This window comes from Armigeres subalbatus, chromosome 2, assembly GCF_024139115.2.
Source record: "Armigeres subalbatus isolate Guangzhou_Male chromosome 2, GZ_Asu_2, whole genome shotgun sequence".
NCBI classification, from domain to species: Eukaryota; Metazoa; Arthropoda; class Insecta; order Diptera; family Culicidae; genus Armigeres; species Armigeres subalbatus.
This window is the reverse complement of record NC_085140.1, coordinates 122,103,898-122,126,659: the sequence shown is the minus strand read 5'-3', so window position 1 is coordinate 122,126,659 and position 22,762 is coordinate 122,103,898. Positions and strand designations below refer to the sequence as shown.

The 22,762-nt window shown below is 39.8% G+C and overlaps 1 protein-coding gene across 1 annotated transcript in view; it reads right to left on the bottom strand.

Annotated features, from left to right (window-relative positions):
- Window positions 1-22,762, bottom strand: part of LOC134209207 (LIM domain-containing protein A-like) — a 167,624-nt gene that overhangs the window by 107,866 nt on the left and 36,996 nt on the right. The window lies entirely within an intron of this gene.

The following is a 22,762-nucleotide window of genomic DNA, read 5'->3' as shown; positions in this document are numbered from 1 at the left end:
CAGAAGTGAGGACTTGAGTCGAGGCTTCAATCGCGTGATGTCGAGGCTTCTGTCCAATCACTATTCACTAAACGCATATCTGTACAGGATAAACCTTGTCGATAGCAACTGCGGAGCCGGTTATGATGACATCGATCACGTAGTTTGGTTCTGCTCGGAAAATGACGCCAGGTAAACATTTCTTCAGGGAAATTTGAGGTGTTTTGGTAGATTGTGATGTTGTCTAAATGCAGGCCATTTATAGTTTTCTTTGTACTTCTGACAAAAAAATCTAATATTTAGTTTTTTTTCTTTCTTCAAAGTTGTTTTTTGTTTGGTTTCTGGCTTTTTGTTTCGTAGAGCTTCAAAGCTCTTGCCATCGGGAAGATGCTCCCTGTCGAACCATTCCTCGAGCACGACGAGATGACACATCGTCCCTGACGCCAAATGGCCGGATGAGAAGCTGAAATTTTCTGATCCTAAATTCTAAGCCCCGTGCATTCTTAAACATTGTAAACTAACCTCGAGTCACCACGAGCTAACGTCTACCCTTCTCTTACTAACTGTATAATAAAATGATATTGATTGTATATATCACAAAGAACCATGGCTCCGTAAAATGTTATACTCGCCTACCATATGAACGAATTTGAAAAAAAAAACAGTTTTTCAAAATATTCGTTTTCATCCTCGAACAGCTGTATGGAAGACGGCCACTTTCTAATATCTCAGATCCGGGATATATAACCAAATTGGTGGTCTCACATGCACTAGCACTACTCTATGGATGAATTTTAAAGTTCACAATTTTTCAACATATTGGTTTACAATCCCCGAATAACTTTGTAGAAGACGGCAATTATCTAAATCCCACAGATCCCGAGTTGCTCGAGCTTGTGCTTGAGCTTGATTGACTGCCCGTAGTTGCTACTCCATTATGACCAGATCAGCTGTTCTTTCGCAGAGAACTAACAGATGTTTGCTTGGGACTAGCACTCATCTTCAATGTACAAGTACTGGTGATCTCATTTGTTACGTCATACTGGCGCCTGCCACATCAGAATGCAAGTCAATGTAGGAAAGGGGGAGGAAATGATGATGTAATCACTCGCTCACTGCAAGCTGAATATACCTCTGCATTTACCACGAGGTCATACGGAATTTATTGGAATTTTTGGGTTTGGTTCGAGAGGCAGAGGTTCGCTTGGTTAACGAGCTGTTATAGATAGAAGAAAGCAACTGATGGAATTTCTAATTGGATGAAGGAAACGAGCTTTTTTAGTTCAGTTCCAATTCTAGCAGCTACTGCTAGAATAGTCAAGTTGAAGAAATAGGTCCATTTCCAGTTCTAGCGATTTCTAGAACATGAGAAATATAGAGAAAGATACAAAGTAGGAGAATGGATGGGACCTGGGATTGAACCCACGCCGCCATACGGCTCAATTCTGAACTAAATAGTTTCTCATCATATTGGTTTCCAATCCTCGAACAACTTTGTAGAAGACAGAAGCTTCATAAATCCCATAGATCCCGAAATTTCGAACCAAACTGGTATTTTCATATACACTCAGTGGGAGAATTCCAAATCTTTTTTTTTCTTGATTCATAGGGCCGCATGGGATCAAAGATGGATTTAGATTTATTTTTCACAACGCCAGGGTTTTTAGAATTGTTATAAGAAACATCGCGCTATTTATTGAGAAAATTGACTATTTTCACCGGTGTTCCGGTGGTTCCGGATCTTCCGGAGGACCAGCAGAAGACCAATTGGACTTAAAAAATGCCCTCACTGAGAGTACATATCCCCTTTATTAATTTCCCGAGAAAATTACGTATATATCGTTTGAATTGGATTCATTATAACGGATTTTCAGACTGTTGTACTTTTTACAGCTCGCCAGTTCTCGTGTTATGAAAGTTGAAGCGAGTTGCGGAAGGTTAAGAAAAAAAAAACAACGAAATGTTCTGGATACTTGGGCTTTTGTTATAGAGTTATCGAAAAATAGGGTGGCGCATTTTATTAAAGTCTGAACAATTTTTTTTTTCACTTGTCATAAGACGAGTTAATACAATCCCATTGAATTCCACCACTCAATTGTATCTTGACAGATACGTATTTCGACCTCAACAGTAAGGCCATCTTCAGTGTCTCGTGCTTGACTCGACTCGACGACGACTCGATGAAGTCGAGTCAAGTACGAGACACTGAAGACGGCCTTACTGTTGAGGTCGACATACGTATCTGTCAAGATACAATTAAGTGGTGGAATTCAATGGGATTGTATTAACTCGTCTTATGACAAGTGAAGACATTCCACTAAAAAGCTCAAAATAATTTTCACATCCAAATTTTTTTTTTATTTTGCAGAATATTGATATAATGTTCTACAAAATTGTGGCGCAGCTTTTTCCAATTAACTTTGCTTTATCAACTTTTTCCGTAGCTCACTTATTGAGAGCAATTTTAGGATTAGGGTGCCCTCAAAATACAATATTTTGATTTGCTATTTATTTTTATTTTACACGAATGTCACCATCTAAAGACGTTAGGGGCTTCTCAAAACGCGTGTTTTGCTATAAGAACATCGTCTGTATCTTTTTCCGTTGACGAGTTATATCATTTTTTTAAGTTGATATTTTAGTGAAGGTGATAAAACTTCAGATAAAAAAAATAACATATCTCCCATTTTTCTTTATAATAAAGAATATGAAGAGCAATTCAAATGAAGTGTAAATATAATTTTTTAGTCTGCCCCAATAGGAGACATCAATTTAAAAAAAAGAACCTAATTTTGACAGAAAAACGATTATAACTTTTGATCGGCAATCAAAAGCTGCATTATTTTGGGCCCTAAAAGTCTCCCGAAGACGACTTTCCCGTAAAGTCGAAAAAAAGGTAGATTAAAATTACTATTTTTTGAGGGACACCCTAATCCAAGAAAATTGCTCTAAATCAGTCAACAGAAGAGCTACAGGAATTGTTTTTTTTTTGCAAAATTTATTGGAATTAGCTGCGTTACAACTTTGTAGAACATTACATGTCAGTATTCCGAAACAAAAATTTCTATTTTTTATTTTTGTACATAATGGGCCACCCTACTTTTTGATAAGTTGGGCTTGGTGGTCATATGGCTACTGCTTCTGCCTCAAACGCAGGAGGTCGTGGGTTCAATTCCAGGCCTGCTCCATTCTCCTACTTTGTATCTTTCTCTATATTTCTCATGTTCTAGCAATCGCTAGAACTGGAAATGGACTTCCATACCGTTTCCATTACTATTCCTATACCTTCAACTTGAGTATTCTAGCAGTGATATGCTAGAATTGGAAATGAACCATAAAAAACAGCTCGTTTCCTACATCCAATTAGAAAATCCATCCTATCTATCACATTGGCTGCTCGTTATCCAAGACAGACCTCTGCCTCTCGAACCTAACCCAATAAAAAATCAACAAATTCCGCATGAACTCGTGGCAAGTGCAGAGGTATATTCGGCTTGCAGTGGGCGAGTGATTGCATCAACATTCCCTTCCCCTTCCCTACATTGACTTGCATTCTGACGTGGCAGGCGCCAGTATGACCTTACAAATAAGATCAACAGTACTTGTACATTAATTAGGAATAATTAGGAAAGCTTTGATCACCGCGTGACTTTATCTTTATTGTACATTGAAGATGTGTGCTAGTCTCAAGCAAACATCTGTTGGTTCCTTGTGCAAGGACAGCTGATCTGGTCATAATGGAGTAGCAACTACGAGCAGTCAATCAAGCTCAAGCTCAAGCTCATAATGGGCCACCCTATTTTTTGATAGCACCATAATGATGACCTTACTATTCCGAACAATTTTGTAGAAAAACATAAAAGCGTAAAAAGCATCTTTCCGCGTAAATCTGTATCCTGGACGCATTGGATGCGTCACATAAAAATAATATAATGAAATAAGTTCATGGTGTGATTTCTTTCCATTATTATTATTATTATAGAGTTATAGGCACTTCCTCAGCAAGCGTGCTGGGAATTTTCACCTATCCCGGGCAATCTGAATGCCAAAGGGGATTAGGCTCTGTGGATCTCATTCGCCGGTTGACTTAAAGTCCTATAATAAACGTTTGCACCGGATGCATTAGTTATGGTGGTTCATGAATCTTCTTACGATGCTGCAAGTTCCAAGAACCACTGTCTTTTGCTATGGAGGTTATGAGATAGTTACAGCTCTCCTAGGGATCTCAGAAGATATTTCGGGACGATTCCGGTTGCTGAGATAACAACTGGAATTATACGCACTACCTCCAGGTACCACATCTACTTTAACTCCTCCGCCAAGTCGTGGTACTTCGTTATCTTGGTGGATAATGTTGTTTGGACATTATGGTCTAGTGGTACAGCAATGTCGATGAGGGTTACCCGCTGCATCCTTTTGTCGTAGACCACAATGTCGGGCCGATTGGCTCGAATGAGGACATCCGTTATGATCTCGCGATCTCAGTACAGCTTCACGAAACTATTTTCCAGAACCGGGACAGGAACATATTTGTAGTAGGCGACAAACTGGTTAACCAAGTTGTGCTTTAAAGCAAGTTGTTGGTGCACAATCTTGGCTACTTCGTTATGACGACCGAGATAGGCTGAATCAGCTAAGGGTGAACACCCGGACACGATATGTTCGATCGTCTCTCCTACTGAATTGCACTTCCTGCAGCGGTCCTCCACGTTTTCACGTTTTTGTGCGTATAGTGCCGATAGTTCTTCGTCGCAATTACCCGGTCCTGGATGGCTACCATAAATCCTTCTGTTTCTGAGAAGAGTTCACCCCGCACCAGCCACGTATTCGACGCCGCTTTGTCGATATATTCCAGCTCCAGTTGATGGGGGTGCGTTCCATGCAACTCCTTTTGCTTCCACGATGCGATCATCTCGTCGACAGATTTGATGTCGCAATTCAGCTGATAGTCCTCCTGCTCCAGATGTAGGGCACTGAATCCGTGATCAGCTTCACACACAGCGCGATAGATTTCGTGGCGGTTCTGGCTTTCAACGAAGTATCTTCGCAACTGCTGGATCTGGGAAACACATAGTGTTTGTATATCGGTAACGCCTCTTCTTCCTACTGTACGTGGCAGGGTGACTTTCTCAATGGACGATTTTGGATAGCGCATGCGATGCTTAGTGAACGCCTCTCGTACTGCTCGTCCTAACTCCTCAAAGTCAGTCTTAGTCCACTTCACCACCGCGAAACTGTATGTCCGCAAGGGCACAGCAAACATGTTTATCGCCTTCACCTTGTTGCCGGCTGACAAGAGGCTCTTCAAAATACCGTTGACACGATGCAAGAACTTTTCCTGTAGCTCTTCCCGAGCAAAGTCTGAAAACATAATGAGAGCATATAGAAAACATATTTTGATATTGATATCAAATCGAAATCATAATTTGTTTTCAAATATGAATCATCATGACTGATTACATATTTTGATCTCATTTTGCTGTTGATTTCTAAATTGTATGATCTGACATCTAACTGTGTACTTATTTTGTTATCGGAACCAATATCAAAATTAGTTTTCGATTTGCTCTCATCGATGTCACAGTAAGATTTTTCTGCTGTAGATTTTGATCTTTTAACCGTTAAAACGACCAAAAGGATATCAACCTGAGTTATCAAAATTAGGCGATTTCACAACAGCAAAATTAGTTATCGATTTGCTCTCAAGTTTTGCTCGGGTTTCTTGATCGTCGTATGACGAATTCCTTTCAGTTGCAGGAAACCTAGGAACTTGTACGTTTCGCCTTCAACCATGTTTCGAATCTCCTCCTGTTCGTTGACGAGGAAACTGTCGGCATCCACCCCGGTGTAGATGTATGGATCGACTTTTAACCAAACTCCATCCGGATGTCGTTGCTGAAACCGTTACAAGCCGCAGAAATTGGTGCAGCTTCTCCACAGATTCCGCAAACAGCTTCAAGTCGTCCATAAAGAAGGTGTGGGTAATGTTTGTACTCCTTTCCCCACTCTTCAAATGATAGCCATAGTTGTGTTGGTTGAGTGCTCTGCTAAGAGGGTTCATGGCAAGGCAAAACCATAGAGGACTAAAAAGGTATCGCCTTGAAATATGCCCCTTCTGATGCTGAGAGTCCTGGACCGTAACACCTTTTTTCAATCGGTAATGTGTAGGGATGTGCTCCACATCCCCATAGCGTGCTGCATTAGCTTGATGACGTTACCGTCTATTTTATACAACTGCCGTACCTTAAGAAGGTACGAGTGAGGTACTGAGCCGTATGCCTTTTTATAGTCGATATACGCCATGCTCAGGTTTCTTTGTTTGTAGGTGGCCTGCCCAACAACGACTGCATCAATGATGACTTGATCCTTGCAGCCTCGTGTGTTGCGTCGACAACCTTTTTGTTCCTCGGTCATCAGCTTGTTGACGTCGCAATGGTTCTGCACCCTCCTCGATATTACCGATGACAGCACTTTGTACAGACTCGAGAGTCACGTTATTGGTCTGTACTTGGCTGGATTCAAAGTGCTTCGATCCTTCGGCAGAAGATAAGTGACACCCCTAGTGATCGTTGTGAGTTTTTTATACAAGAAATTATGCACAAAATCAGTTCCTGGTGCAGCCCAATTCCTGGTATACCGGGTAGCCTCACGTATGTCTTGGGCGGTCACGTTGATAGCGGTCATGTCTCCACGTCCACCACAATATCGCTCTTCTTCTGCCATCCACACCCCATCGCCGTTGTGCATTTCCCATGGATTGGACCAAAACTTCGTGACTTCTCCAATCTCCGGAAGGCCCTCGCCAAAGTCGGCTTTGTCGTTTCGGATGTGGTTGTAGAACTCTCTTTCATTGATGTTGAACATTCGATTTTGCTCCTTCCTCTTCGAACATTCTGCATAACGTCGCAGTCGTTTAGCAAGAGCACTCCACCGCTGTACATGGGTGTCGAGGATCTCAGTTATGTTCGCCTCGGTGAGATCACGGAGTTCTGTGGGTTTCACAATTTCAGCAACATTCCGAATTAGCCTGGTTGATCGATTCCCCTGCTTGTACTGTGTTAATCGACCAACCTTTGACCGCAGTGTGGCGATGCAGGTTTCTAGACGTCGCATCCACACGGGTTTTCGTGCTTTGGGGCGTGCGCGTCAATCACTCTCACAATGTGGGCGCGTTCGCAATCCCAACGTTCTTACAACAGCCACTGCAGCCGAATACACGATAAAAAGGTTCTCCATGGTTTCCGAATACTGTCCCACGGAACTGTGTAACTGCGTTGCCCATATGATTGCAATTCTACTGTTGGTCCTGGAGCGGCGGGTGCAATCGAGTCGCGACGGTTACTTGCGAGTGATGCATCCAACCCAACAGAACTCCTTCTCGACGTATCGCTCGATCTTGACTCCACCTCCTCTCCTAGTTCCCTCTGCACTACCCGCTTGATGTACTCTACGTCTTCTGGAGTCAGCATATTATGTGACATAATAGCTCTCTGGCGTCTGTACAACTTGTTCTGGTCAAACTGGTCAATCCGTCTTCATCATGGTGCAAACGTAGTAGCAACGGATTACGTACTGATTCATCTCCCTTGTCCACATTATCCGTTGCCGTCGGTGGCCCGCTAACGTGAGTGATTGACGTCGATCAACCACAGCAACATCAGCAGGTGCAGCATTGCCTTGGTGATTTCTTCTGCTGCCGTTTCTGTTTTGCCTTGTCGGCACGGACTGAGCCCGATGACTAGAGGGTAGCTGTTGCACCTCTCCTTCCTCTAGCCACTGGACTCTCGCTCTGTCCCTCGTTCCAGGACCAGCTCCCGTAGGGGCTCCCTCCTCGGGCAATCGCATGGGTGGTATTCTTCTTGAGCGTAACTCCATATCTGGGTGTGCTTCCATTCCCGGAAGCTACGGGTTCTGTAAAGTTATTTAATTCTTTACACTGCTAAATAGCTAGGTTCAAGCGCCAGTGCTCGCTCGAGGGTGGTTTTTCATTGGTGCTTAGGAATCAGGCCTTCAGCTCCCACCTACTCGAAATGGTGGTTTTTCATGGACGCCCAGGGTATTTTACCTGAGCTCTCATCTACAATTATTATTATTATTATTATTATTATATTATATTAAGTTATTATTATTATCCGCAAGGGTCGATGGTTCGCAAATCGTCTTCCACCTGATTGATCCACCTTGCTCGCTGCGCACCTCGTCTTCTTGTTCCCGTCGGATCATTGTAGAGAACCATTTTTACCGCATTACTATCCGACATTCTGGTTACGTGCCCGGCTCAGTGCAGTCGTCTGATTTTTGTGGTGTGAACGATGGATGGCCCTCCCAACAGCTGATGCAATTCGTAATTCATTTGCCTCCTCCACGTGTCGTCCGCCATCTGCACCCCACCATGGATGATACGTAGCATTTTTATGCGTTGATCCTCCACGAGCATCGCTTAGGTCTCGTGTCCGTAGAGAACTACCGGTCTAATAAGCGTTTTGTAGATAGTCAGTTTGGTACGCCAGCGAATACTATTCGATCGGAGTTAGAATTGTGAGTTCTTGTGGAGTTACGTGCGATTTCCTGCCACGAAGCGTCTCCGAATTTTTCTGCTGGTATCATTATCGGAGGTCACCATCCAAGTAGCAATTATGGTTTTATAACTCTCTTGGAGAAAGGGATTTACTCTTCGAGTAGGCTATTAAGCCACACTAAAACTAACAGTAAGGGCAGTGAGCCCAAATACACGAATTCTTTAACCAACACCGATGCAAACTCGTGGTGGATGGGTAACATTGTCCTCTCTTAAACCTCTCCCTATCATGTACTACGTGTTCGACGTATTGATGATCCGATCTGCTTCGCTGCCCTCTTCAGTCTGATGTATAGGTTTCTTCCATCTTCTCAAAGTGACGCCATAATATCAATGTCGTCGGCAAAATCAAATAGCTGAACGGACTTCGCAAAATTCCGTCAATCCCTACCTTTCGTCCTGCTCCCTTCAAAGCGATATTGATAAGCAGGCACGAAAAACCATCACCATGCCATAATCCCCTGCGCATTTCCAAGGGACTCAAGAACGCCCCTGAAACTGCCCCTGCCCCGATCCATCGTCGCCTTGATCCACCGTGTCAGTGCGGAAATCCGTAAGACTAGGAAGTTACGAATATTAAATTACGAGAAACTACTTGGGAAACTATGAAAAGTCATTTTAATTAGGTCTTCTGAAATTGTTGAAAAAGGAAATTGCTGAGGAAATCACTGGAAAACTTAACTACTACTGCTAGTCGTGATGTATTTAGGGGTTACAAAGAAGCCCAAACATTTTTTCAACAGAGTCCAATCATCGTGGAAAGGTAACCCAATGTTTGATGATAAATTATGAGTATTTCACATATCAGAGTGATGATGCTTCACACTTAACCTAACCCTTCCGTTGACAGCAACAGTGAAAAGGGATAACTTGTTTTTATTACACTCTTTCTGCTTCATTGGTACAAAGCACACGTAGAGCAGCATTTTACTCCGGGGATTTCGCCTTGTCCGTGAATCCTCATTGAAAGAGTTAACGGAACTTTCATTATTAATTACGTTTTAAGCAGTTTTTGTGACACATTGGAAGCATATATGTATTTGATATACAGATTCCGAGAGGGTGTTTCTTTTACAATAGAGCGGGCTTGCGAGAGATTTCCCACCTATTTTTCCATTTATCGCCCGTCGCATTTTACAGCTTCCAGTGCAACAACAACAACGCACAATGGGGAAATCCGATTCCAAAGGTGGAAAAAATTGATAACTTTCTTCACGAACAACTTACAGAAGAGATCAAGAGCTTATTCGAAAGAGAATTTTGCAAAGAATTCAGTGAGTGCTGTTTCATGAACGTGGAACGCTTGTGTATGTAGTTATCGAGCTCATTTTGCCCTAATGCCCCATATATCGCGAGTTTCCAAACTATTTGTCATTTTATCTTTAAGACATTATTCTAAAATTGTGTTTATCTCTTCACTGTAGATCCACAGAAGGGCGCTAAATATATTTTGTTGGTAAAAGTTGGAAATTTAAGGGATTTTGGGGTCAAATAAGCATCAAAGTGCATTTTATGTGCAATTTTCATGTATTCCGTGAAAAATAGTAATATATACAGATAATTGTTGATATTATTGTCTCAAAGTGTTGAACAGATGTTGACAAATGTTTGCCGAACAAAAATTAATGAAATAAATCGTTTCACAAATGTTTTATTTGGTTATTTATTGAGTAAAAAACGATTTTTAAAAAGTTTTGAATAGCTCCGATGCCAAACATTTCCAAACCATACCCGATAGCACAAGTAGACGAGAATAGTCATATGTTATGAGTCTTGATGTGATCATAGATAGGAGGTGATGGGAGATACTCTTTTTTCTTACCTTTTTGCCCAAATTCCCCTATAAAATAATATAGCACAATGATTCTGAGCAAGGAAATGATGTAGTAATGTTAATTTAATTGATATTTTCCAATGATATAATGAAAATAACAAATAATCATATAATTCATTAAAAATATTGAATTATAGGGGATTTAGGGGTCATACAGCTCATTTAATGTTATTTTTTATACAAAATAGGATAAATTTTCTCACGAGCGGCTCACAGATAAGGTTAAGCGCTTTTTCGAAAGGGAGTTTTCCAAGAAATTCAGTGAGTGATGTTTTATATACATGAGACACTTCTGTATGTAGTTATTGAGCTGGTTTTGCCCCAATGTCGCACACATCAAAATTTTTCATATTTTGGTACTTTTATCTTTTAAAAATTACACTAAAATTCTGTTTTCCTCTTCATTGTAGATCCATAGATAGCACTATACATATTTTGTTGGAAAAAGTTGGAAATTTAAGGGATTTTGGGGTCAAATAATCACAAAACTGCATCTATGTGAATTTTTAATGTATTCTGTAAAAAATAATAATACCCAAGAAATCATTTGCACTATATTACGCCGAATGATTATTTAGGGTTAATATACGGTGATTTAAAAACTTGTAAGCATTGATGTAGCTCTACATATGGTCAATTTTAGCGAAATCTACAGCCTATTGATTATTCAGATATTTACAGATAATAGTTTAAATTATTGTCATATTTTTTTAACAGAAATTGATACCATAAAAAAAAACAACCCAGACAACCAGAATGCATGCATAATAGAATTGTTTTTCTGTTATGCGATGCCTATGCACACAAATTTCATCGCTTACCAGTCGCGGAAACGCTTTTTGCGTACAAAAGTGGAGGCGATATATGTGTATTTTTTATCCGACGTTGCACGGTAGTGTATGTGATAAGCACGATTTTTATGCGCGTTTGTTCGTTATACATTGCGATGAAGTTTGTGATAACAAACTTTGTTTGACAGATAATTCGATTTCATTTGAGTTTGTTTGCAGGAATATGCGATGTCAACATATGAAGCTGGAATAAACTCGCAAAATAGCCTACTGTGCGGGAAAATTTATAAAATAACTGATGAGCTTCGCACCACAATGCGATTTTGATGAAATTTGGATCGGTAAACGATTTTAATCCTACATTCTTATGCGATGTGTGGTTGTCTGGGAAATATCCATATATTACATTTCAAATGGATTTTTAAGGCATTTTGAGAAAAGTGAAAAAATTCATTAATTATGTATTGAAAAAAAAGTTTCTGAGCCCTGATCCCTTGGATTTTTTTCCAATGCAATCTACGAATATTTGTTATTTTTATAGTATCATTGACAAATAATAATTGAATCAATGTTACTCCATCATTTCTTAACCCAGAATCATTGAGCTATATTATTTCATAAGGGGAATTTGGGTAAAACGTCATGAGAAAAGAATATTTCCTATTTATTCCTATCTATTATACTTACTCTTATCAAGTTGTGCAAACGGGTATGGTTTGGGAATGATTGGCATCGGCACTTTTCAGAAGCATTTAAAAAAAAAACACTTGCGAAATGATTTACTTCATAAGTAATTGTTTCGCAAAGATTTATCAATATCTGTAGAACATTTTGGGAGAATAATAATATTTTTAATAAATTTTTACAGAATACATGAAAAATTCACGTAAAGTGCAATTTAATACTTATTTGACCCCAACATCCTTTAAATTTTCAACTTTTACCAGCAAAGCATGTATAGTGCTTTTCTATGGATCTATAATGAAGAGGAAAACACATCTTTAGTACAATACTTGGAAGATAAAAGCACGAAAAATATGATAAACTGTGATGTATGGGACATAGTGGCAAAACTAGCCTAATAACTACATACAGAAGTGTCTCACGTCTATAAAACATCTCTCACTGAATTTCTTGGAAAACTCCCTTTCGAATAAGCCCTTAATCTTCTATGTGCGTCGTCCGCGAAAAATGTTATACTATTTTGAATAAAAAATTACATTAAATAAGCTGTATGACCCCTAAATCCCCTATAATTCAATATTTTCAATGAATTATATGATTATTTGTTATTTTCATTATATCATTGGAAAATATGAAATAAATTAACATTACTACATCATTTCCTTGCTCAGAATCATTGAGCTATATTATTTTATAGGGGAATTTGGGCAAAAAGGTAAAAAAAAAGAGTATCTCCCATCACCTCCTATCTATGATCACACAAGACTCATAACATATGACTATTCTTGTCTAGTTGAGCTATCGGGTATGGTTTGGAAATGTTTGGCATCGGTGCTATTCAAATGTATTTAAAAATCGTTTTTTACTCAATAAATAACCAAATAAAACATTTGTGAAACGATTTATTTCATTAATTTTTGTTCGGCAAACATTTGTCAATATCTGTTCAACACTTTGAGACAATAATATCAACACTTATCTGTAAATATTACTATTTTTTACAGAATTCATGAAAATTGCACATAAAATGCACTTTGATGCTTATTTGACCCCAAAATCCCTTAAATTTTCAACTTTTACCAACAAAGTATATTTAGTGCCCTTCTGTGAATCCACAGTGAAGAGATAAACACAATTTTAGAACAATGTCTTAAAGATAAAATGACAAATAGTTTGGAAACTCGCGATATATGGGGCATTAGGGCAAAACGAGCTCAATAACTACATACAGAAGCGTTCCACGTCCATGAAACAGCACTCACTGAATTCTTTGCAAAATTCCGTTTCGAATAAGCCCTTGATCTCTTCTGTAAGTTGTTCGTGAAGAAAGTTATCAATTTTTTCCACCTTTGAAATCGGATTTCCCCATTGTGCAACGGTATGATTTTCAATCAATACTAGCTTTTAGTAGCTCTTATGTATTCCAGCTGACGGTAGCTTCGAGCTTTCATTTGTATTCACACACGTAGCGTAGACATGCACGTACACTAATTGTAGCATCCGTACTCGGTGATAAAGTAACCGTCGTCAGGCGGTTTTCTATGCGCCGCCACGTGTAGCTCTCGAGAAGTTTATGATTCTGTGAGTGAGCGTTGGAAGCTGGGTTTTTATTACGGCTATGTGAAAACACCAGAGGTTCACGTTTGATGAATTTCTTTTTAATCTAAGGGACAGATTTCTAACTTTATCCCAAAAGCAAAAACGTAATTTTTAAAGTAATTAATGTTACATGACAGCACCATACTACCAACTATACGGTCTATAAACTCAAATATGATGTTTTCGGACCTAGTTTCCCATTTCCAGCTCTAATCAGTCCCTGCTCAATCCAAGAATTCAAATACCTATTTTCCACTCACCACCGTAAGTAACCTATCCATATTCATGACCAAAAGTTGTCAAGTGCAGTCAGCACAAGTGTTCGCTACCTCCTCAACCGCGTAATGTGTGTTCCCAGCTTGCCCTGGGACCACTTCAAATTCTTCATCAAGAATGATGGTAGGCCCACCCTTTCTTCTGTCATGTGAACTCAATACCACCACTCAATAACAATCTGGGTGGGTGGCATCCGGGTGCTCGTAGTTGTGTTGGTGACCCCAACACAATAACCACCAGGATACCACCGAAAGGGTTTCACGGCTGGGCGGTGTGTCGTCTCGTGGATCGAAGTGGGTGGGTGAATGTCTCGCTGCAACTTGGCGCGCAGCGCTGGCATGCTTCAACGGTTCATGCGGGAGTATGGTAATTCCATGCTGAATTGGGAATGTGAACGAAAGTAATCCGAAGCGACTATTATAGTGATAAAGTATACTTCCCGAGAAGCACAAGTCAGACAAAAATGATTGAAGAAACTTGAATGTAACTAAATCTGGTCTGGTCAGTATCTTAAGTGGAACATGTGTGCTGCTAAGGTCATAGGTATGTAATTGATATATTTTTAATGATTAATTCCTCGTCATAAATAGATTGAGGTCCCATGTGACTGACATTCAGTAAGTCACAAACAACTACAAGGACCCATATTTTTGACGCCTCTAAGTATTTTTTAAATTTGAAACAAAAAATCGAAAAAGTGCTGTTTTTCAATATTGGCCTAACATTTGCCCGACTTTAAACGAACATCGGATGAATTTTTCAATCCGATTCATACGCAGCACTTTTTCGGTTTTTGTTTTCGATTTTTAAAATAGTTAGAGGCTTTAATAAATATGGGTTCATTAGGAAAGTTGACCTTTAATAAGCCAAAGAATCGACTAAGACAATAAAACGATAAACAATTTTTGACGATAAAGGTCTATCCAGTATTTTGCGCTCGGTAATGGCGGCCAAGTGAGTAACTTTTTGACATTTAAGAGGTAGAAAATATTGACACATTCTAATCAACGTAGGCGTTGAATTCTTGAAAAATATTGGCACTCATCAGTCTTGTTCTCGAACGTCAAAATATGCTCTGTTGATTTTTCTTTTTTGGGGGCAGCGGGGACTATGTCCAAGGGCTTGACGATCCCTCACCAGGCCATCTGCGAGTTGTGGGCCCTGTTAAACCTCTATAAAAACCTGCATGAATCCGCAAGTAGGCTCCGCCAAAGCGACCGTGTGCCGCTCAAAGCGCACAAGCCCAAGTCATGGTGTTAGGTGGGACGCTAAACAGCCCTGACACGACGGCCCTCCGACGAGACAGGAGGTTTGCGCAGGCCCAATAAGCCGCCTTTAAAAACAACTATTACGAACGACATAGAAGATAATACGACTCGATACAATCGGCAACGACCTAGGCGACGAATAAAGGATCACGATTGGAAGCTTGGAACATGGAACTGCAAGTCGCTAGGCTTCGCAGGTTGCGACAGGATGATCTACGATGAATTACATCCCCGCAACTTCGATGTCGTAGCACTGCAGGAAATCTGCTGGACAGGACAGAAAGTGTGGAAAAGCGGACATCGAGCGGCTACCTTCTACCAAAGCTGTGGCACCACCGACGAGCTGGGTACCGGCTTCATAGTGCTGGAAAAGATGCGCCAACGCGTGATTAGGTGGCAGCCAATCAACGTAAGGATGTGCAAGCTGAGGATAAAAGGCCGTTTCTTCAACTATAGCATCATCAACGTGCACTGCCCACACGAAGGGAGATCCGACGACGAGAAAAAAGCGTTCTATGCGCAGCTGGAGCAGACATACGATGGATGCCCACTGCGGGACGTCAAAATCGTCATCGGTGACATGAACGCTCAGGTAGGAAGGGAGGAAATGTATAGACCGATCATCGGACCGGATAGTCTGCACACCGTATCGAATGACAACGGCCAACGATACATAAACTTCACAGCCTCCCGCGGAATGGTAGTCCGAAGCACCTTCTTTCCCCGCAGGAATATCCACAAGGCCACATGGAAATCACCTAATCAAGTAACGGAAAACCAAATCGACCACGTTCTAATCGATGGTAAATTCTTCTTCGACATCACGAACGTACGCACTTACCGCAGTGTGAATATTGAATCCGAACACTACCTCGTAGCAGTATGTCTGCGCTCAAAACTCTCGACGGTGATCAACACGCGTCGAAGTCGTGCGCCGCGGCTGAACATTGGGCGGCTACAAGACGGTAGACTAGCCCAAGACTACGCGCAGCAGCTGGAAGTGGCACTTCCAACGGAAGAGCAGCTAGGCGCAACATCTCTTGAAGATGGCTGGAGAGATATTCGATCCGCCATTGGAAGCACCGCAACCGCTGCACTAGGCACGGTGGCTCCGGATCAGAGGAACGACTGGTATGACGGCGAATGTGAGCAGTTAGTTGAGGAGAAGAATGCAGCACGGGCGAGATTGCTGCAACACCGCACGAGGGCGAACGAGGCACGATACAAACGGGCGCGGAATAGACAAAACTCGATTTTCCGGAGGAAAAAGCGCCAGCAGGAAGATCGAGACCGTGAAGAGACAGAGGAACTGTACCGCGCTAATAACGCATGAAAGTTCGATGAGAAGTTGAGCCGTTCACGTGAGGGCCACGTGCCACAGCCCAATATGTGTAAGAACATAAACGGGAACCTTCTTACAAACGAGCGTGAGGTGATCCAAAGGTGGCGGCAGCACTACGAAGAGCACCTGAATGGCGATATGGCAGACAACGGTGGCGGTGTGGTAATGAACCTAGGAGCACGCGCGCAGGACATGCGACTTCCGGCTCCGAATCTCCAGAAAATCCAGGAGGAGATCGGCCGGCTGAAAAACAACAAAGCCCCTGGAGTTGACCAACTACCAGGAGAGTTGTTTAAACACGGTGGTGAGGCACTGGCTAGAGCGCTGCACTGGGTGATTAACAAGGTTTGGGAGGATGAGGTTCTGCCGCAGGAGTGGATGGAAGGTGTCGTGTGTCCCATCTACAAAAGGGCGATAAGCTGGATTGTAGCAACTACCGCGCAATCACATTGCTGAACGCCGCCTACAAGGTACTCTCCCAAATTTTATGCCGCCGACTAACACCAATTGCAAGAGAGTTCGTGGGGCAGTACCAGGCGGGATTTATGGGTGAACGCTCTACCACGGACCAGGTGTTCGCCATACGTCAGGTATTGCAGAAATGCCGCGAATACAACGTGCCCACACATCACCCAAGCAGCACCTGAAACATCTTTCAATTTTATAATTTTTTTTTCTAAGTTGCAAAATTGTTAATATTTAGTAACATAAAACATATACTGTTACGACACAGTTTATTTTATGTATCATGCGAAACTGAATATTTCATAATAGTTGCAACAATGCTGCACTTGAATTATTCACAACATACAATAAACGATAGTGCTGCATCCCAGTTGCAGTTTCAATAAATAAAACATATTGTATCATAGAATTGCAGTGCAATAAGATCAAATTGACAATCATTTGTTTCATTATAGTAACACAGAACAAATTAAAAGCCATTGTTTCGATGATGTTTTAGCAAGTGTAAAGTAACATAAAGTGGTTTGTGATCGTTAGGCAACTTATAAGAATGGAAGCAAGTTGGTATCAAAAATGTTTCATGAAGCAACATGTTTATTGTGTAAGTTTAATGCATCGCTAAGTTATTTGTAATCATTGAGCAACTCATTAGAATTGATGCAATAAAGTTTCAAAAATGTTATTCTGTAACTTAGACTGTATTATTGATAGGGTGCAATATTTTTTGTCTGAATTGCAACATTAAATAGACTTCATGTTTTAATCACGTTCCAAAAACGGATTCAAAAACTGCAATTATTGTAATAACATCTCCAACCAAAATAATCTCATAAGATTGATGAAAATCCACATTTCAACATGGCTACAGTGCATCAACTCAGTGAAGAAGATAAAAAACTGTGGAAAAAAATAAAACGCAATGGCCATTTTTCGAAACAGAAGAAATTTTTATTACGATCGATTGATTCTTCATCAGTGAACGTATCAAAAAGCGAGGGAAACAATGTAAACCATAAGTTGACACCAGAAAAGGAGACGCCTTATGTAGAATATGTATCCGGGGAAAGCTTTGCAGACATTCCAGATGACGGGGAGACCACCACCGACGAAAATATGGACGACGAAGCACATAGCGACGACGAATATGGCTACAGTAAATCCGAAACGGACCATTTCGGATTACTCGACGATCTAAGATCATGGGCCATAGATCATCAAATAAAACACTTGGCCATAAATTCTTTGCTGATGATACTAAAAAATCATATCGAAGACAATGTTTTACCGGCGGACGCTAGAACGTTGTTGAAAACTCCTCGAAAAACAGCTATATCTGCGGAAGAAAGTCTGGGTGGCAAATACTGGCATTATGGCCTAACGCGCATACTTACGGAAGCAGTAATGAATATGGAGTATATTCCTGACAAACTGTCCCTGAACGTAAACATTGATGGTCTTCCAGCATATAAAAGTTCCACTACTTCATTTTGGCCAATTCTAGTAAACATTGAGGAACTGAAAAAGCATGTGCCACCTCTGATCGTCGGAATATTTTGTGGACTGTGTAATAATAATCATTTGGTAGCTTAAAAGCTGATTAATAGAGATTTTATAAAACCGTCTAAGACGAATTAAGTACTGTCCATTTAATTCCACCAGTTAATTTTCGTTATCTTTGCAGATACGTATTTCGACCACAACTGTGTGGTCGTCTTCAGTGTCTTGTACTTGACTCGAAATACGTATCTGCAAAGATAACGAAAATTAACTGGTGGAATTAAATGGACAGTACTTAATTCGTCTTAGACGGTTTAATACATTCCACTAAACGAGCTTAATATATTTTTCTGAGAGATTTTATATTCCAGATAAACCAAAAGATACAAATGCGTTTTTAAAGCCATTCGTGACGGAGTTAAACAATGTTTTGCTAAATGGATTAAAAATTAGAGAAAAATCTATAACTGTGATGTTACGATGCTTCATTTGTGATACACCAGCAAGATCGATGCTCAGAGGTAATTGATATGCATTTGTCTGCTATTCTACAAATAATTTCCCAACAGAAAACACGATTCTATTCAATATGTTCGTATTACACGGTCAATAAAAGCTTGAATGTCCCAACACGTCTACAATACAATTTTTATCTGCATAAGACAGTTTTGCTTTTAAAGACAGAGAGAATAACGAGGCGGAATAAAATTGGCATTATGGATAACGACACTGTTTGTATTTACCCTAAGAATACCAACAAATCTGTACGAGCTGAACTAGGAATCTAATACTTTTTAACATAATAATTTGAACAATCTCTACTATATACTATTTACATAAATAAGATATTTATAATATGCATACATATACACTTTGTTTTCAAATATGATGAATATTCTTAATACTTATTCTAGGAGTAATTGGTCACAATGGCTACAGCTCATGCCTCAAGTGTACGACTGAAGGAGAATACTCCACCGACGCTAGAACAATGATATTTCCTCAGATGGATGCTCCTCTTCGAACAGATAACGACTTCCGTGCTCGCATCTACGATGGCCACCATAAAACGGATAGTATTTTGGAAACAATTCATGGTTTGGATATGATACAAGACTTCCCCATCGGCGATGCGTTGCATTTAATTGATTTGGGGATCACAAAGCGTTTTCTTTCCGGCTGGAAAAATGGAAACCTGAATAATTATAACGCAAAATGGTCAGCTAAAGAAACCAATTCTGTATCCGCTTACTTACAAACTTGTAAATTACCTCGAGAAATTGTTCGTAAAGTGCGTAGTTTAGATCATTTGTCTCATTGGAAAGGATCTGAGTTCAGAACATTCCTTCTTTATTTGAGTCCAGTCGTACTAAAAAAGTTTTTTACTGATCCAGACATTTCAGCGCACTTTCTAACTTATTTCTGCGCTATACAAATTTGTTCGAGAGCGCAGCAATGCGAAGAAAATTTAAATGTTGCAAAAAGCCTTATTACAGACTTTCTGAATGGAACTAAAATACTATATGGACAACAATTATTCACAAGTAACATGCATAACTTAACACATCTAATTGATGACGTGAAACGATTTGGTCCGTTAGGTACATTCGATGCGTATCCCTTCGAGTCAAAGCTGTACTACCTCAAAAGGTTAATCCGAAGTGGAAACTTACCGCTCTCACAAGTTTCGCGAAGAATTATCGAAATTCAGTCAAATATTTCGTGCCTTCGACAAAAGAAACCAAATAATGTCTCGAAACCCGTTTTGAAGAAACAATATGCGATGATCGATCATTCAGATCAGAAGTTACAATCAGTTCTAGCAGGGAAAAAATGTCACTTTTATAAATATGTTAAATGCGATAGTTTTTGCATTGATTCTGAATCGTTAGTGGATAAATGGATTTTGAGTGAAGGTTCGGACGTTGTATCTGTGAAGTACATCATTCACGATATAGAAGAAGATTTGATCTACTTATATGGGTATCCGATACAAAATCTAATAGATTTTTTCATAAGACCCGTTGCATCTTCTACTTTACATATATATGGATCAAATGTTGAGCTAAAGCCCTGCGAGTTATTCCATTTTAACAAAATACTCTGTAAAATGGTGAAAATCGACTGTGATGATAACGATTTGCCGAACTCTGTTTTCTTTCCGCTAATACATACACTTGTATAGCACCTATATATTAAGTTTCATCAAGTGAAATCTGCTATATGCATCTATTAAATCTTGTTTGGAGATCAGAACAACAAAGAACGTTTTTCAATTTACATGTCGCTTACTTTTTTCAGCTTCTTACTAGCAGAATGTTCTTTGATACAGTGTTAATTACCCCCTTAAAAGAATATTAGCATATACTATTATAGGAGATCTATATTACAACATGTGACAATTACGGTGGTAATCATTTGCCATACCATAAAATCAATGCTTAAAGAATCATTGTTAACGAGGACAATTTACTCTATTGAAACTAACACAACACAAAACATTATGTAGCTACATCACCTCTTAATTATTAGGCAAGATGAACTTTCTTAATTATTAGGAACAGGCAAAATATATACGTTTTGCCTACGTAAGACTAAGCCTTAGCGTAAGCCTAAGGATAACTCAAAAACGAACATATGGAATGATCAGATAGCCATGAGTGGTGTATAGTTTTTGACTCAACTTAGTGTGTACATGCATCTTTTTGAAACATAATTCACTTTAACTGATTTGCTCGCAAAAGTTGCAGAATCCTGTCTATATTGTTTATTAAGCTCTGAATGCAGTGGAACGGATCAGCAACGGCAGGATTAGATAGTCCATATATTTTGTCAAATCCTGCTGTAACCGTTCCGTTCTATTACGTTCGTCGCTTTATTGAAAACTGGCCAGATCATACTGGGATCAACAATTACCTCATTATGTATCTCTTTCTCTCATATGCAGGGCTGACAATCGTCATCGTCATAGCACGAAATGCCACAGTATCGACGAGTTGCATTGTCTTCATTGCTACTCTACGCATCGTCAATGACGCGCACGACGTTAGCTTTCGTCGTGTAACCAAATCGTCCTGACGACATCGAAGAACGAAGACTTCATACCGTTATTCTTCAAGCGGCAGCTGCCATGCGAAGATTTTTACTAATTCTCTGTAATAATGAATTTGAAGCAACGTATGAAAGCGTTATGAATGCTATCGATACATTTATGTTACCAAATTTCCTACTATTTGTTTATTTGAGACGCTATTATGTTTTTAACCAGTCCGTCTATAATGACGTGCAAACAATTGTGTGAAGAAGTGACGACGAAAATCGTCATAACTTTTGGCTGCGCGACTCTCGTCGTGGTACGCATGCGGCGCGAAGAAAACGAATACGTTTTGCGTCGTGCAATGCTATGACGAATACTAATTTTTTTTTCGCTTTCTTCATATGACGAGAATGACTATTGTCAGCCCTGCTCATATGTATCTATTCTGTTGGCGTTTTATATAGTACCAGCCAACGAGTCATCAAAATAAATCTTACCTGGAGTGGAATATGAATAAATCTTACCTGTGACAAAACCTGCATGCATCGTGGAAATACATAATATATTTGGTAGATACTCGTTGGATATTGTAATTCACGAGAAATAACTTGATATTCGAAATAAAAAATCTAGCCCAAACAACAATCAGAACATAACATCGTGTAAAAGATATTTTAGTTACTAGATAAAGATTGTCGCTACTGTTCCCTTTGTTCTGCTGTCCGAAACATGTGTGGTACATACCTGTCAAATCGTATGGATTTTCAAAAGATATTTTAGTTACTAGATAAAGATTGTCGCTGTCGTCGCTGTCCGAAACATCTTTTGCTGGCGAGGATAGGGGAGCTAAATGTCAAAGAAGGAAAATCCATACGATTTGACAGGTATGTACCACACATGTTTCGGACAGCAGAACAAAGGGAACAGTAGCGACAATCTTTATCTAGTAACTAAAATATCTTTTGGATTTTCCTTCTTTGACATTTAGCTCCCCTATCCTCGCCAGCAAAAGATGTTTCGGACAGCGACGACAGCGACAATCTTTATCTAGTAACTAAAATATCTTTTCATCGTGTAGACATTTTTATGGCCTGTTCAAATATTACGTAAGTAAAAAGGGGAGGTGTAAATGCACTCAGAAATATACCAAACCTATAATTGCAAACAAATAAATCATTTTTAAAATTCGCAAAGTTTATACTAAAGCATGGTTCAAAATGTAATCTAATTAAGGTTATAACGTTCTGTATAGAAGATAAGGAGGTTAAACTAATCGAAGATAAATTGCACATAATCTAGGATCAACCAGGAGAAAAGGGATTGGGATGGATTTTTTTTAGGGTGTGGATTGAGGTATTGTAATAATAATGTAAATAATGTAAATGGGTTGGAGTTTTTCACAATATTGTTAA